This window comes from Mytilus edulis, unplaced genomic scaffold (assembly GCF_963676685.1).
Source record: "Mytilus edulis unplaced genomic scaffold, xbMytEdul2.2 SCAFFOLD_1298, whole genome shotgun sequence".
NCBI classification, from domain to species: Eukaryota; Metazoa; Mollusca; class Bivalvia; order Mytilida; family Mytilidae; genus Mytilus; species Mytilus edulis.
In genome coordinates this window covers 10,390-26,123 of record NW_027267554.1, presented here as the reverse complement: position 1 = coordinate 26,123, position 15,734 = coordinate 10,390, and the positions used below count along the sequence as shown (strand labels likewise).

The 15,734-nt window shown below is 31.3% G+C and overlaps 1 pseudogene; it reads right to left on the bottom strand.

The window, feature by feature from the left end:
• Positions 1-1,730: 1,730 nt before the first annotated feature.
• On the bottom strand, positions 1,731-12,247 carry LOC139505633 (histone-lysine N-methyltransferase SUV39H2-like; annotated as a pseudogene).
• Between the last annotated feature and the right edge of the window lie 3,487 nt (positions 12,248-15,734).

Here is a 15,734-nt window from a genome sequence, read left to right as displayed (position 1 = left end):
TAATCACAGTTTGGATGCTGTCATTGGCAACACAATAACATCTCAAAAATTTAATAATTCTCAATGAGGGGACTACTTTTTACAGATATGCTATAAATTTCATGTTTATTTATCTACAAATTATCTAAAAGTCGCTTTAAATTTAACAAATAGATGGGTATCATCCATAAAATTTAAAATATAATTTCCACCCCACTTATCGGAGAAACTCTTGGTTTTATAAACAAAAACAAATCAATATAGCTTCACATACATACATTTAACTTTCCTAGTGATTACAAAACCTGTTCAATACCTTTTTCACCAACATGTTTTATAATTCAGTTAAAATACACATTTGTATATTCAAATCGGTTACAATAAGTTTTCTCTAAAATACAACAAATCAAAAAGTTTAAGAAGATTGTTTTTTTTATTGTAAGTGGGATAAGAATATGATTTATTTCACACTTTTTCAAACGTCAACCCAAAAAGTGTTTATACCATATGATTTATGAAGTTTGACAATTAAAGGGATAAAGGCTAAATTAAATAATAAATGTTTTAAAACTGGATGTTGATTTTCAATTGTAAAGGTATTTTTTATATATATATTATTATTGGAATAGGAACATCAATTTCTTTATGGAAGTATTTCAAAAAAGTATGAACATTATTTAATATATACACAAGCAATTTCTATATACAATTAACAATTATTGGACCTGTTACAGGTCTATGTTTTCATGTTCAATATTATTATTTCAATTCCATTAAAAAAAAAAAGAAAAAAAGTAGGTCCTGAGAAATTTGATAATAAATTAAATTTCAAGTATAAATAATGTAAATTATGAGATGATACCATACTTTACAACTTTTATGAATTTTATACAGAACAGAAAGAAAACATTTTAATTTTGATCATTGTTTTCCATTCTTTTTGATACCACATACTATTACCAACTTTTGTACTTTCAAATACATCCAGCAAAAAGCTATAAGAAAAATTCAAATTTTCTCAACATCTGGGCTGTTTAGTTTACTGCTATAAATAAATTCAAAATAAAATATTGCAATGTTTTAATTCATAGAGAGCTGCCTCTTGGTAAATAAAATTTGGTAAAGCAATCATATCTCTGTCAGCAATTGCTGCCAAAAAACCTCACTATCATTTGTTTCAAGTTTATAACACTTGTATGCAAAAATAACCAATCAAATTAGAGAACAATTGTATCTTTAAAAATCATTCTTGCCTACATTTTCTGTACCATATTTTTTATATACAGGTTTGTCTTGGAAAAAATATATGAAGTTGTCAATTTTGTTCATTCTCTTAAATGCCAATTATAATGTGGCGGTACTATAACATACCAATGACTAGTAATCAATTAAGAAATAAAACTCTCAATCAAAATAAAAAGGTCCTCTTAAAATACCAAAGCCATTTTGAGTAACATGAGCAAAACCAAGTCTTTCTCAAATTATATATATTTTTTTATCTTTATACATTCTGAACACAACTGTGAGTACACTAAAACAATGATCTGAATTCATTATAAAACAACAAATGTCTAATGATTAATAACAATCAACAATTAAAACAAATATTTTCTACAATTTTTTTGCACCACACTGACAAACAATTCTATATTGATCGGTCCAATGACTTTGGAATAAGTTCACTTTTTTGTGTTTCAAGTTTTGGAGGTTCATCAAAAACCTCATCTGACTCGATGGATAGTTCTGGTATATTACTGTCCATTACTGTCATTACTGTCAGCAGCGTCTCCTGTTTCCTTGACCTCATCAGGCTTTAACTCTGGTAAAGTGTCATTCTCCTCCAGGGTGACCTTTAATGAATCCCCTTCACCCTCGGGCATGTCCTGGATAAGGTCCTGTAGCACAGGTGTTTTCAGGAACTCTGCTGCTAAATCCTTTTCTACTTGATCAAGTGTTGGGGGTTGATTTGTAGTATCTCCTGTAAAAAAAAAAAAAGTTTTAAAAAAAATGCTTCAATCAAAACTTATAATTTAAGATCAAATTGCAACTATAACTATAACCTATCAATATTTTTGTGACTTTTTTTTTTAAAGTAAAATATTATGTGACCTGTTGAGTGTTCAGTAATGCTGGATTACAATTATAACCTGTATTGACAATACAATTGTTCAACTTTTACAAGTTCACTTTTGTTCAGTCTTGTCAAAATCTCAATTGTATATCAGTGCCAAAGATATTGTATTTTATATCAATTCAAATTGAAGAGGAACATTTACTATCATCCTAAAAACAAATGGTTTTATTAACGACAGCAAATGTCCAGACCCATCAAAAGCAAACTTGGCTATTCTTTTTATAAATATTTGGGCATTATGTGCAAAAATATGTGTTTTTTGTTATACAGGAAGTTGATAGGAGACAAATCTGAAAATGCATCACAAAGTGAAGCATGTTGTAAAAAAATTTGTAAGGGTTCCACGGAACCCAGTGTCTCTCCTACTCTTTCTGTTTATTGCAAGCTCAACAAAAATGAGGAAACAAATCAATAAAATATTCCTGTTGATACTATCTTTTGATTGTAAGAAGCCTCTGTCGAAGTTTGGTAAAAATCCAGGATAGTTTATGTAATAAATGTTTTAAAAAAATTTAACTGCACACTGAATGTAATATTAACTAGAAGAAAACAAAATTTCATTCTAGATACTAGCTTTTGATCATAAACAAGCTTCTTTCCAAGTTTGGTACAGATCCAAAATAGTATAAGAAAGTTATTAAAATTTTTGAAAAGTTAAACCATAGAGTGAATGTGTTGTTTCGCAGCAAATCGAAGTCACTTTAAAAGTAAAATACAAAAAAATAGATTTATTTTTTTACAAAATTTTCTTCTAGATACTAGCTTTTGACCATAAACAAGCTTCTGTCCAAGTTTGGTACAAATCCAAAATAGTATAAGAAAGTTATTAAAATTTAAAAAGTTTAACCACAGAGTGAATGTATTGTTTTCCTGGCAGAAAATCTAAGTCCATTTAAAAGTAAAATCCAGAAAAATGGATTTTTTTACAAAATTTACTTCTGGATACAATCTTATGATCATAAACAATCTTCTGTCCAAGTTTGGTACCAACCCAGGATAGTTTAAGAAAGTTATTAAAATTTTTAAAACTTTAACCACAGAGTGAATGTAATATTTCCCGGCAGAAAAAACTAAGTCCATTTATAAGTAAAATATGGAAAAAATGGAATTTTATTTTTACAAAATTTACTTCTGGATACTATCTTCTGATCATAAACAAGCTTCTGTCCAAGTTTGGTAGAAATTCCAGGATCGTTTGAGAAAGTTATTCAAATTTCAAAAACTTTAACCACAGAGTGGAATATTTGTGGACGCCGCCGCCGGAATGTAGGATCGCTTAGTCTCACTTTTTCGACTAAAGTCGAAGGCTCGACAAAAATGAGCAGAGTTCAAAATGTAGGCAGACATCATGTTTTGGGCTTAACAATTGACTAAACATACCTGTCATCATGTAATCAAAGGTTAATTCCTCTCCCTTCTCTATGTCTCTCCCTTGAAAACAATGCAATCCTTGGTAATGTTGGATCTAATGTATTAATCCACACTCCAAATACTTCCAAATTAGGATCACACTGAAAAAAGATAAGTTGTTATTCTAAAGTGGACTTGATTTGTAAATTGCTTTTAGATAATACATTTTCCTCATTTAAATTCACATATTACGTTTTGTCATCTTTCCCAGTAGATTGTCATTGATGTATAACCGGGTTAACTTTTAAAAATTAAAATAGGTTCATTTTAGTTTATCATTTACTTGGCTCTATCAAAAGGGATTGTGTCATTGATACAGAAGCATTTTTGAACTTACAGAAAAACATACCTGTTGACCTACAATCTCTGATGTATAGTAAAAAGTCTATATAGTAGTAAACACTTTCCATCATTTTTATTAAAGTGTAGACTATATTAAAGCTACCAATCAATTTTCATAGTGTATAGACTCTATTGTTAGTCAAATGTAATAGGGAATTTTAGAGACTTACAAGTCGTACTTATGCAGTTTTTTTGTGTTTTTGAAATTAAAAACTTAAGGGCTCAAGCATCCTCAAAGGATTCATATTATTTAAGGTCTAGGTAATTTCACCTGTGTGAAAGATCCAAATCCAACAATGTGCAAGTCTTTTTCGATTGGCTGCCTAAAATCCATTCAGGTCACTTATCCACACCCTTTTATTGAGTGCAGATCCCAACATTGCCCATTAATTGTCAATTTAGATAGCAAGAGACAATTAATCTCTAAGTATATGGTGCTGTTAGATTGCTCAAGTTTTTCAATGTCCAAAAATATCTTACCGAATGATTGATAAAGTGAGACACATTTCCATAGTAACCAGCATCAACAGTATATGGACAGTCTCCATCATTATAATCAAGATCAAAGAGGTAGGTTCTTCCAACAGCATCATAATACTTCCCTCGTTTTTTCTGCTTCCACATCTGTTATAACCTGCAAAACATCACATTAGTTTAGAAGCCATTACTATGTATTTTCCTCAAGTGAATCATGCAGCTTATCTAGTTCAATTTTACTATTTCTGGTAATATTCATTTTATAAAGTTTGATTCAAGGGTCACTGATGAGGTGTATGTAGATGAAATGCACATCTGGCACACCAAATAATGATCCTGGTATCTCTGCACATTTTTTTTGTATAATATCATTTTTTTTTTTTTAAATTTCCCCCATTTTGAAATGTCCTTTCTAATGTTAAAATGTAGCATGTATGTTTATTTTGATTAGGCAGTAGTTTCCTTGAGGTAAATCAACATTGTATTCATTAAATTGTAGCAAATGCACACAATTCAGACTAAAAAGTTACTTGTATTTTTTTTTAACTCTACATGTAAGTTGCATTTAAATTTTGTTGTCTAAAGAAACATCTGAAAACAGTTTTGCAATTTAATTTGTTGTCCATCAGCAAAAGAAAAATTCATTTGAGGTCATACATGTATCAGCAGTAGTAAACGTCAGAATTCAATTTTTAATATTCAAATTGTTTCTATATATTATTCAGGAGTTTTTCTTTTAAATGAAATCTTACATTAGCTGAACTTCCAGTGACCTAGGTGAAAATGCAGCAATGCATAATATAAAGTATACTTTACCTCTCCAACATATTCAACAACAAAAGACCCTTTCTTAATCTTCTGTAGAGTTTTCACAACCCCATCCTCTACCATTGATTGTCCGAAATATGCTTAGTTTGCATTTTCTTCCCAACTGAACAACACGATTAGGGACACCTCTGGACCACATTTACAACGTTTATTACACTCATAAATTGGTGTTCCTTTGAGTACTCTTAGTCTCTTGTTTTTGTAGTAAGCGAACTCTGATCCACACTGTGTTACACAGCATTTTTTCTTATTATCTAAACAACTGTCACATTCACATCCTACAAGGGGGTCATTTGGTATGATAATTCCTTCCATTGGCTTATAGTCATTGATATATACAAAGTTTTTCTGGTGGACCCTCAAGATCTATATTGTTTTCTACAACTATTCCAGCAGGGTCTGTACTGATGGCATTTAAATGAACTTGCCATTCCTTGAGTGCTTTAATAATTTCAACTTTCTTTTGTTTGTATGCTTTGGATCTAGGATTTAATGGTTTTCCTGCTGAAGGTTTATATTTTGGTTTGTATTTTCCACCAGTAGCAATCAGTCCTTTGAAAATAGGTTTCCCCCCTTTAACTGGACTACTGACAGAGAGCAACTGAAGGGGAGATATTTTCCCTTTCATTGGTTTAAGTTTCTGAAATATTTCATCTACTCTGCTTCTCTTGGAAATTGGGACGCTATCATCATATTCAAACTTTCTCTTGGTACCCCTAACATGAAACTCTTCCAAAAGATCTGTACATTCTAGATTAGCCTTTGGTTCCCAAGAATTGTGTGCATTACTCCAGTCTTTCCATTTGATAAGATAATATTCTTCTCCCTGAAACAATTGTGATTTAGTTTATTTCAAAATGATAGGAAGGTTCAAACCTTTTTCATTAACAAAAGTTACAAAGTCACCTGCAGTATTTTTTTTTAATCAGAGTGCTTGGTAATAATTGCTTTAATTTATCACTGATAATTTTTTGGAAATGTCAATGGATAGATGTTTGGAATGATCAATGCACTCTACTTTGTGTACCCTAAAAGTAGTAATGATCCTTGGAAGATTTATATATCAAGTCAGTGAGTACCATAGGGTTTTGCTTGCATTTCAGTTTCAAAATACAGTAACATTGTATTTAAATTCTTAATTTATATTTTGAGCACATCTGTGAGTATTTCCTGGCAATACATAGTCACCAGCCACTTAAATATTCATTGTATTTGAACAAAATTCTAACTTAATCTATAACTTGTCATGGTGTAAAATAAAATAGTGTTGGATAATCGGTTGAAATTACCAACCGATTATCTATTACAATTGGTTGACAGCAACCAACCGACTATCAGTTATAATCGCATTATAATACCTTGCCCTTTTTTTAAAATGAAATCATGCATTAAGTCTCATTGTACATGTCTAATGTGTACATTGTATATTCCATATCATTGCAGAGTTTATATATTCTGTTTTGTTTTCATATTTTATTTAGCAATTAAACAATGATTTAATTAGAATCTAGATTCAGATTGAACATATTTTATCTCATAATAACAACATTAATTACCAACAGTGACACTAACATTTCTAAATTTCAATGGTGTAACTCACATTACAGTTTCAATAACGTCATAGCTGTATAAACATTTGAATGCTTCTAATTAAGAAAAGATATATAAAGTTTTTTAACTTTAAGAAATTTAAAATTAACAGAAAAAAATTAAACAATGCATTTACAATGTACATTGAAATATATACAGTAAACAAAGGGGATAAAGCCAATGTTTGTTTAATAATTCGTGAAGAACGCTTTTTTTCACTTTTGTGATCATTATTTTTCTGTCAATTGTGTCATTTGTGCGTCTGAACTTATAATTGCAAGAATGCAGAATTATTACATAGTTGAACCGTATCCGATTCGTGACATTATATTTTTCAATGGCTGACAAATTTCAGAAAATTTACCAAAAAATAAACGATGTTTGACAAGCAATTTGGAAAGGAATATATTTTTGATGCTACAAAGGGATAAAAACATTTTTAAAAGGCAATTTGCAACACATTCTAATGAAGCAAAGGAATTATTTTATGTATGATCTCAAGTAACAAGTACCGGTATTGAAAGTACATATTTCATACAAGGTTATTAATTTTAAATAACATTCCATCAATCTGTATATATTTAAAGTCAATGCTTTTGTCACGTTTATAAAGAAGGAAATTGGTTATGTCTTTAATTATAGGATGTTTGACATTGTTAGTGTCATCGACTGATATTTTTTGTTATTATTTGTTTGACTGCGCATATAAAATGCAAACGGACCAGAAGTTGATAAGCTAAAAGTCCGGAAACGACAATCAATTAAACAAAGTCCCAATCGATTATCGACATCGCCAGGCCCAACCAACTAATTTCCGACTTATTCCGATCATAGGAACAACACTAGTGTAAACTATAACTAATATCAAGTCAAGATCTTCAAGCAGGACGTAAAAAAGGGTTGAAAACGGATATTTAACCCTTTCAACGCTACACAAAAAAATAGAAAAATGGCTGCTGCTGCTGCATTTTTTTTGTGTTCATTCATTATATAATTAGAACAGTATATTCTTTTTCAGACTGCTGTATCTTTTTTATTATAAGAGATACAGAGAAAGTTATTGCATGAAAAATGTTCAGGAGAGTATGAACTGTAATGTAAGGCAGTTATTTCAGTAAAATTTTTATCAGGTTACCTGCATTTTCAGGTAATTAACAGGTAAAAGGTGTAATTTATTACATTTGTGTTGAATTTGGAATAAAAACTACTTTTCGTCTTCATCTATTTTGTTGTTTTATCTGCCATATAATAAAGAAGACACCAATTGCACGATTCCGTAGCGTATTGCACCATACACAACGTGTTATGTAATTGTGGCACAAATCAGAGGCTCCGTTCCCAAAATTTCAGTCAACCTCCGTTTTCCCCCCTTTTTCTACGTCTCGTAATGATCGATCAAATCATATTTCCCACACGAATTGAATGTAATAAACACATTCAGATAACAAGAAACCTTTTAACTAATCCTCGTCGTCAGTTTCGCCATAGAAATGCTGAAATATTTCCATATTTACAGCTTCGTTTCCGATTTCCGCCATTTGCATTTGTCAAAATATTTGTTTTTATTTTCCTTCAATTTTCCTTCTACTGCATGATTTTACAATAAAAATTGCCGGGATTTCAAGCGCAAATGAGACCTTGCATATCCTCGATTCATACAAGGAAAAATTAGAGAGGACCCGAATGAAAACCCAATGGTTTAAGAGTCCTAATGAAAAATCCGTTGTCATCGCGGCATATGCCGCGAATAGCAGTGGCGGACGGCGTATGTCATCGCGGCATATGCCGTGTATAGCGTTGAAAGGGTTAAGTAAATTTTCCAAGTCCAAGGTCACTTAGGACCATATATAACTCACCACAAAATCATCAGACCACAGGGCATGAAGAATTTTTTGGAAGGCCACTTACCCAAGGGAAAGCGATAAAAAAAAAAAAAAAAAAAATTCCTGTGTGCAATTCCACTATCTCCTGTTGAGACAAGCAAAGTGGGTCAAATTGCCTAGGAGGTTTGGGGAATGCCTCTCCCCTCCCTCCCCACAAAATTTTGAATTGAAGATGCAAAATCCCACAATCTGTGCATACTTTGTAGGGTTTTAACATATATTTTGAAATTTAAACAATAGGGACAAATTATTTTATTTATTTACTGGAAAAGGACTTTCCCTACGGAATATTAGTAAAGTTCTGGAATGTCACTTTCCTGTGTAATAATTTACTTTCCCCGGGAAACGGGAAATGGTAATCTTTATGCCCTGGACCAGTACAAAATTTGAACTTCATCTGTAACTTGTCATGATAAAACAAAATATACACCAAATATCAAATTATTATCTTCAAGCATGAAAAAAAAAGTGGAAAACTGATTCGCCAGACTAATGGATGGAAAGACGGACAACACTGAGTGCAAATCCAAAGTCCCCTGCGAAAAAGAACATTATAATCAATTAATCTGACAGCATGCTGTTGTCCTTTTTTCAATAATATGCAAATAATTTAGAAATTTAGTACTAACTCACTTTTTCAATACTTAAGCCAGAGATGCAACTAATCGTCGGACCTAAGGGGCAGAATTTATGCAGGTCCGGCAAAACTCGTAGCTGTGCAGGACCTGATGGCCGGCAATATTTAAGTCCGCTTGGGTCCGCCAAAACTGAAATCCCCGTCGGCCCCGGCAGAGTATTTTGTTTATAAAATTGCGATCATCTTTAATAAAAGTAAATGTCCTGTTCCCCCGCATTTTCTAACTCCGGGAACCAGTATTTCCACCCAGTAATAGTCTTTCGTACCTTGTCCATCTCGCCCCGAACAATTCTCCGTATTTCCGTCATGTTTTTTGTTTTAGAAATTCTCTCTCTAGGAAGGAGGTCTATTAAGCATAGTTGATAAGTTCAGGAAATATGTCATGGCCGATAAAATTTGTAAGTGGGTCGAAACCCGGTAAAAGACCAAACTACCAATGACTATCTTGTTTCCAAGTACTCTTGTGAAGAATAACTTTTAATCAGATCAATATTATGTAATGTATTATTCAATAAACTACAATTGTTATGAATCACAGGTTTATATTTTAAAATAATAATAATATCAACAAAATCAAAATTAACGTTTGTTCAATAGCATAATTTCATTTGATTTTTGAGTGAAAATATGGGTCTGGCAGAAATTTGATGGGTCTGGCAAAACTTGGTACCCTGTAGGCCCCATTGTCTGACAGGGAAAAAAAACTGTTTTCATCTCTGCTTAAGCACATAATATAATTCTAAAAGCATTCCTTACATTTAATATGAGATGTCAACATGGTCAATATTATATTTTTAATGATTTTTTTTTAAATTTCTTTCACACAGACATAATGTTAGAATAGAATCATGCATTAAGAAAATGTGCACCATTAAAGATTAACTAATTATGATGACTGGAAACATAACTCTTAAAGATTTCCCCCTATCAAATAATTTTTGCATTTGCACAATGCTGAGCTAAACATGCTAAACCAAATTTTACTGGACATTTAGCAATTGTCTGAAGAACTGTTTTCATTGAAATACTATAGCTAATATAAATTGTCTTAGTTTAGGAAGTAAACATTTTCATACCTCATCTTCACAGTGGTCAATGATCTGTTCAACTTCCCAGTGGCCATCTTCCCAATTTATTTCTCCCTTTTCAACAACTGAAAAAGAAAAAAAATATTTTTGTTATTTGTTAACAATGCAGGTTGCCGTCTCATTGATTTTATTCATATCCATGTGTACATATACATTTGTAAATGTATCTTTTGTATTGTCTTGCATGTTCTTAATCGTAATTATTCAACAGAAAACAATTTAATATGTACATGTCTAGCTATTTGAAAGAGGATGAGAAACGTAATTATTTGTAATGACCTTTAGCAAATTTGGTTTATCATATGTTATAATCCAATAAGTGTTCTATTGTTGCAATTAATTTTGCAATATATTAAATAACACCAGCTGTGTATATGCATTGCCATTTAGTGCACAACAAATCAATACCACACTAATCCAAGTAAACATTGTTGAATTTTACCTTTTTATAGATATAGGAAGATGTGGTGCGAGTCTGATACTCTATATGTATTGATAAATAAAACCAAGCACAACATTTGTCAGAAATCTTTAAAACTGAACATTAAAAGTTAAAATCTTCTATTAAAGACTTATTGGGGCACACTGTATTATATAATATCCATGATTCATGAATCTAAATTACACCAAATAACGCAGAACCAGACTGCAGATAAAAAAAAAAAAGATTCTGAATGACTTGCGGAACATAATTCTGAAAACCACCATCTTCCGACAGATCATTCTCATCAAGTTATCAAGTATAAAGAAAAGATGCCAACTTAAAAAAATATCTCAAATAATTTTTATGCTTAGTCTGCACCAAATTTCTTTTCAACTATATAGCTACTAGTCACAAGACCAATATTCCAACATTTTTTTTTATTGGTCTTAACAAAATTTTGCAATAACTTACTAGTCCATATAAAATTTTACTAGTCTGGGGCATCGGACTATTGGCTAAAGTGCAGACTGTGCTTTGAGAGGATCACACTGTTGCGGCTCAATTGCAGGCAATAGAACCTAATGAATTCCTTTACTTGCTACTTAAAATGTCAATGCAACAGTTTAAAAAAATAAAGCAGTTGTGTTTAATTTTATTATATAAACAACATAATTTTCATCTATGACTTTTTCTGTTTATTGAAATACAATGTCGCAAGGCTTTTACTTAAATTAACAGATTAGAAGATTCTTCAATGGCGTCATTTACCATGATCAACGATCAGTCAATTTGTACACTCATTTTTCAGTTACTGTATGGATACCTTGGAGATATATCTATGGGTTTTTAATATGTCATAATACAAAAAGGTATTTTTTCGTAGAACATTTGAATTGTCAACACTAACAGCAGCGTTACTGAACACATAATTTTGATATCTTAAACTCATCGACCCCTATAGTCTATGTACAAATGCATTCTTCATGGATTGAAAACAATTACTTTTCCACAGCATGGAAAAGCTTGAAATCATGCAGAGTTGTCTGCCACAAGACCGGTCGAACTTCAAAACTAATAAATATCGCAAATGCAGATGTATTTAAAACTAACAATAAACTTACGTTTGCTGATCAATTTTTGTGCAACGAATGGACCCAATTTTTTCAGTGTCAAATATACCAGATACTGATTTGTTTCGGCTGAAAGTTTTAAATTTTGTTTTTGACACGCTCTTTGCAAATCGATAATTCCTGATAGACAGGACACCTGTGCGTCTTTAATCTCATCTTCCATGGTAGCAAAATATAGATTTTTTTAGAAGTTGTTTCAAATTTGTTGATCTTTAATGGTTGTCTGAAAATATCTGGCTGTCACCATTTACGATGCCAAGATAAGTTAACCACTGGATCAAACAAATGGCGCGCATTTGAATGTTTCCCGTTTGTGGAGACAGATGATTGGTCGAACACTTTTGTCCTAGGAGTTATCCCCCTTATAACTTATTTTTCACGCTAACCATCCCCCGCGTTGATTAGTGGCTATAAATTTGTGTTTCTATCTCCCCAATAATGAATTTGCATCGACAGCAAAAATTCTGGCTGCGCGAATACATGAATAGACTCCCCCTTTTTTTTTTAAATTTTGTTTGTGTTCACAATCTTATTTTAATCATTTTCACTAATTTAATATGTTATCCGCATACCGAAAAAATAACCGGCTCCGGCAAAATAGCGATTTATATAAAGATTTGCTATTTTGCCGGTCTTGATTAAGATTAAAATAGAAGAATATATATAACAGAATTTAAGAGTAGAACAAAATATAGAAACATACACTTCAATAAGAAATCTCTATACAACTCACTTACTATGTCTTCTTTTATAAACATTTATACAAAACGTGCAAAAGCCGTATTAAACCTGTTAAAATTGATATTCTTTACAGTCTCTAAAAACTTGTCTTTTTAAATATTTATAAAAAAGAATGATACTTAATACTTTTAATTCTTTAAAAGGAGGTACTAAAATATTTCTTAAAAAAGGTATATAATAAACGGCATAAGCAAAGCATATGATACGAACCAATGTTAAACATGTTACTGAAAAATCGACATTCTGATTAAAAGTTAATAAAAAATATCCTATTAGTTTTGAAACAAAACGTAACGCTCAAGGCGCTCAACAACCTCAAACTGCTTTACGAACCGGTTACAAAACCAGTGCCTTGCTTTTTGGTGCTTTTTGTTTAATTCTGGCACCAGAAAGATGCTGCCACTGCAGAAATGAACTGAACATATGATCACATGATTTTTCTGTGTCTGCATCACTTTTGCAAAATTTGCAGATATATAAATTTCAGTATTCAAGATCATTCAACATTCATGCATAGAATAAATGCTGTCAATAGCTAAATTTCTACGCATCGTGTGTACAAAAAATTTGTAAGGGTTCCGCGGAACCCAGTGTCTCGCCTACTTTTAAGTCAGAAAATAACATTTAACAATAAGAATGGGTGTAGTGTAATAGACTATATGTTAATTTCACAGAATATTATGTTCAATGTTATTAATAGTTTTTCTGTGGGATCGTTTAATCATTTCTCTTGTCATGCACCACTAGAAGTTGATTTTAATCTTACTGATAATGTTGTTAATAAAGACCAGTGTAATTGTATTAACCATGTTTGTGATATTTTTAAATGGAACGAGGGGTGCGAAGATCAAATCAGAGACAGTTTATTGTTGAACGCTCAACAATTTGAACTCTTACTCACAAATATAGACGAAATTAGCGATATTGATTGTTGCGTGGAAGAATTTAATAAACTTTTGAAAGATATATTCGAGCAATACAATACACAAAGTCAGAAGTGAAATACAAAAAACATTGTGACTCCTGCCCTACAAGTAGTAAAACACGTGACCAAAAAGATGATAAACCGTGGTTTACAGACGAATGTAAAAGTTTATACAGAGACTATTTACGAGCTATGATGGATTTTAATAGATACCGGTCGAATGAAAATAGACTACATTTTAATTTAGCCAAACAAAGATACAAACGATTGGAAAATCAACTGAAAAGACAATATAAAAACCAACAGGGGGATATGTTATCTAAATTACGTAAAAATAACCCTAAACGATTTTACAGGAAATTTAAAAAGTGCAAAAAAACTATTACCCATACGCTTACTGTAGAAGAATTTGAAAAACATTTTAAAAACCTGATTTCAAAAGATGTCACCACAGAGGATCAGCAAAGTGATTCAATTCCAGAGGTCGTATATGAAGAATTAGACTCTCCTTTCACAGACTTGGAACTTGACACTTCTATTAAATATTTAAAACGTGATAAATCCACTGGATATGACAATATCATGAACGAATATATATTAACGAGCAGAAACTTTATCAAACCAGTATTGTGTAAGCTGTTTAACCGTATATTGAGTGCTGGCGATTTTCCAGAAATCTGGGTAAATAACATTATAATACCAGTTTTCAAAAAAGGACCAGTAGATAACCCTGGCAACTATCGTGGTATATCTCTCGTATCACATGTGGGTAAACTGTTCACATCAATTATTAACACCAGGCTTACCAAATGGAGCGAAAAACACAATATAATAACCGATGCACAGTTTGGATTTAAACCGGGTTATGGAACAACTGACGCCATCTTCGCACTCCATTCTCTTATTTCTAAGTCTTTGCGTAGTGGAAAACGATTTTATTGTTGTTTCATAGACTATAAAAAAGCATTTGATAGTGTGTCTCATTTCAAATTGTGGTTAAGATTAATCAGATGTGGTATAAGTGGAAACTTATTAACTGTTATTAAATCTATGTATGCAAAAATTAAATGTTGTATTAAACTGGAAGGAAATTTTTCAAATTTCTTCCAAAGTAATGTTGGTTTGATGCAAGGAGAATCATTATCTCCTTTTTTATATTCTTTGTATATTAATGACATTGAAAATGAACTTTTAAGTCAAGGTTGTCAGTCATATGAGTTAAAGATGCTCAATTTATATTTGCTAATGTATGCAGATGATACAGTTCTTTTTAGTGAAACTGTTGATGGTTTACAAAAGATGATAGACAGTGTAGACATATATTCTAGAGAGTATGATTTGGATATTAACTTGTCTAAAACCAAAATTGTTGTGTTTAGAAATAGAGGCCTCGTTAAAGCGACTGAAAAATGGTACTTAAATGATGTTGATATTGAATTATGTGATGAATTTACATATCTTGGTCTACTTTTTAAATACAATGGTAACTTTGTACATACACAGAAAATGTTAGCTAATCAGGGTAGAAAAGCATTATTTAGTTTATATAGTAAAATATATGATGATTGTTTTAACCATGAAACTATGTTATCTCTTTTTGACACATATGTATCTAGTATATTAAATTATAGTTGTGAAGTCTGGGGACATCACAAAGCCGAAAATATTGAGAAAGTTCACTTAAGTTTTTTAAAACGTATATTGAAAGTCAAAACAACTACTGTTAATTATATGGTATATAGTGAATTAGGTAGATATCCATTGTACATAGAGAGATATTGCAGAATGCTTAGATATTGGTTTAAATTATTGAAAACAGATAACTGTATTTTACAATCTTGCTACCAAGAAATGTTAGAAAGATCGATATTAAAACCTCGTGACAAACAAAATTGGGCATGTGAAATAAGAAACATATTATTTCGTTATGGTTGCCAAGATGTATGGTTACACCAAAATGTTATTAATGTTGATCATTTTTTGCTAGAAATTGTTAATAGAATGAAAGGTAGTTTTGTCAGTGAAATGAATGCTTTTTTCAATGAGTCATCAAAGTGTAATTTTTATAGATATATACACGATCCAGATACTCTACAATTTTACCTACAAAAACCTGTAAACTATGTGTTTAAGCCATATATTAGTA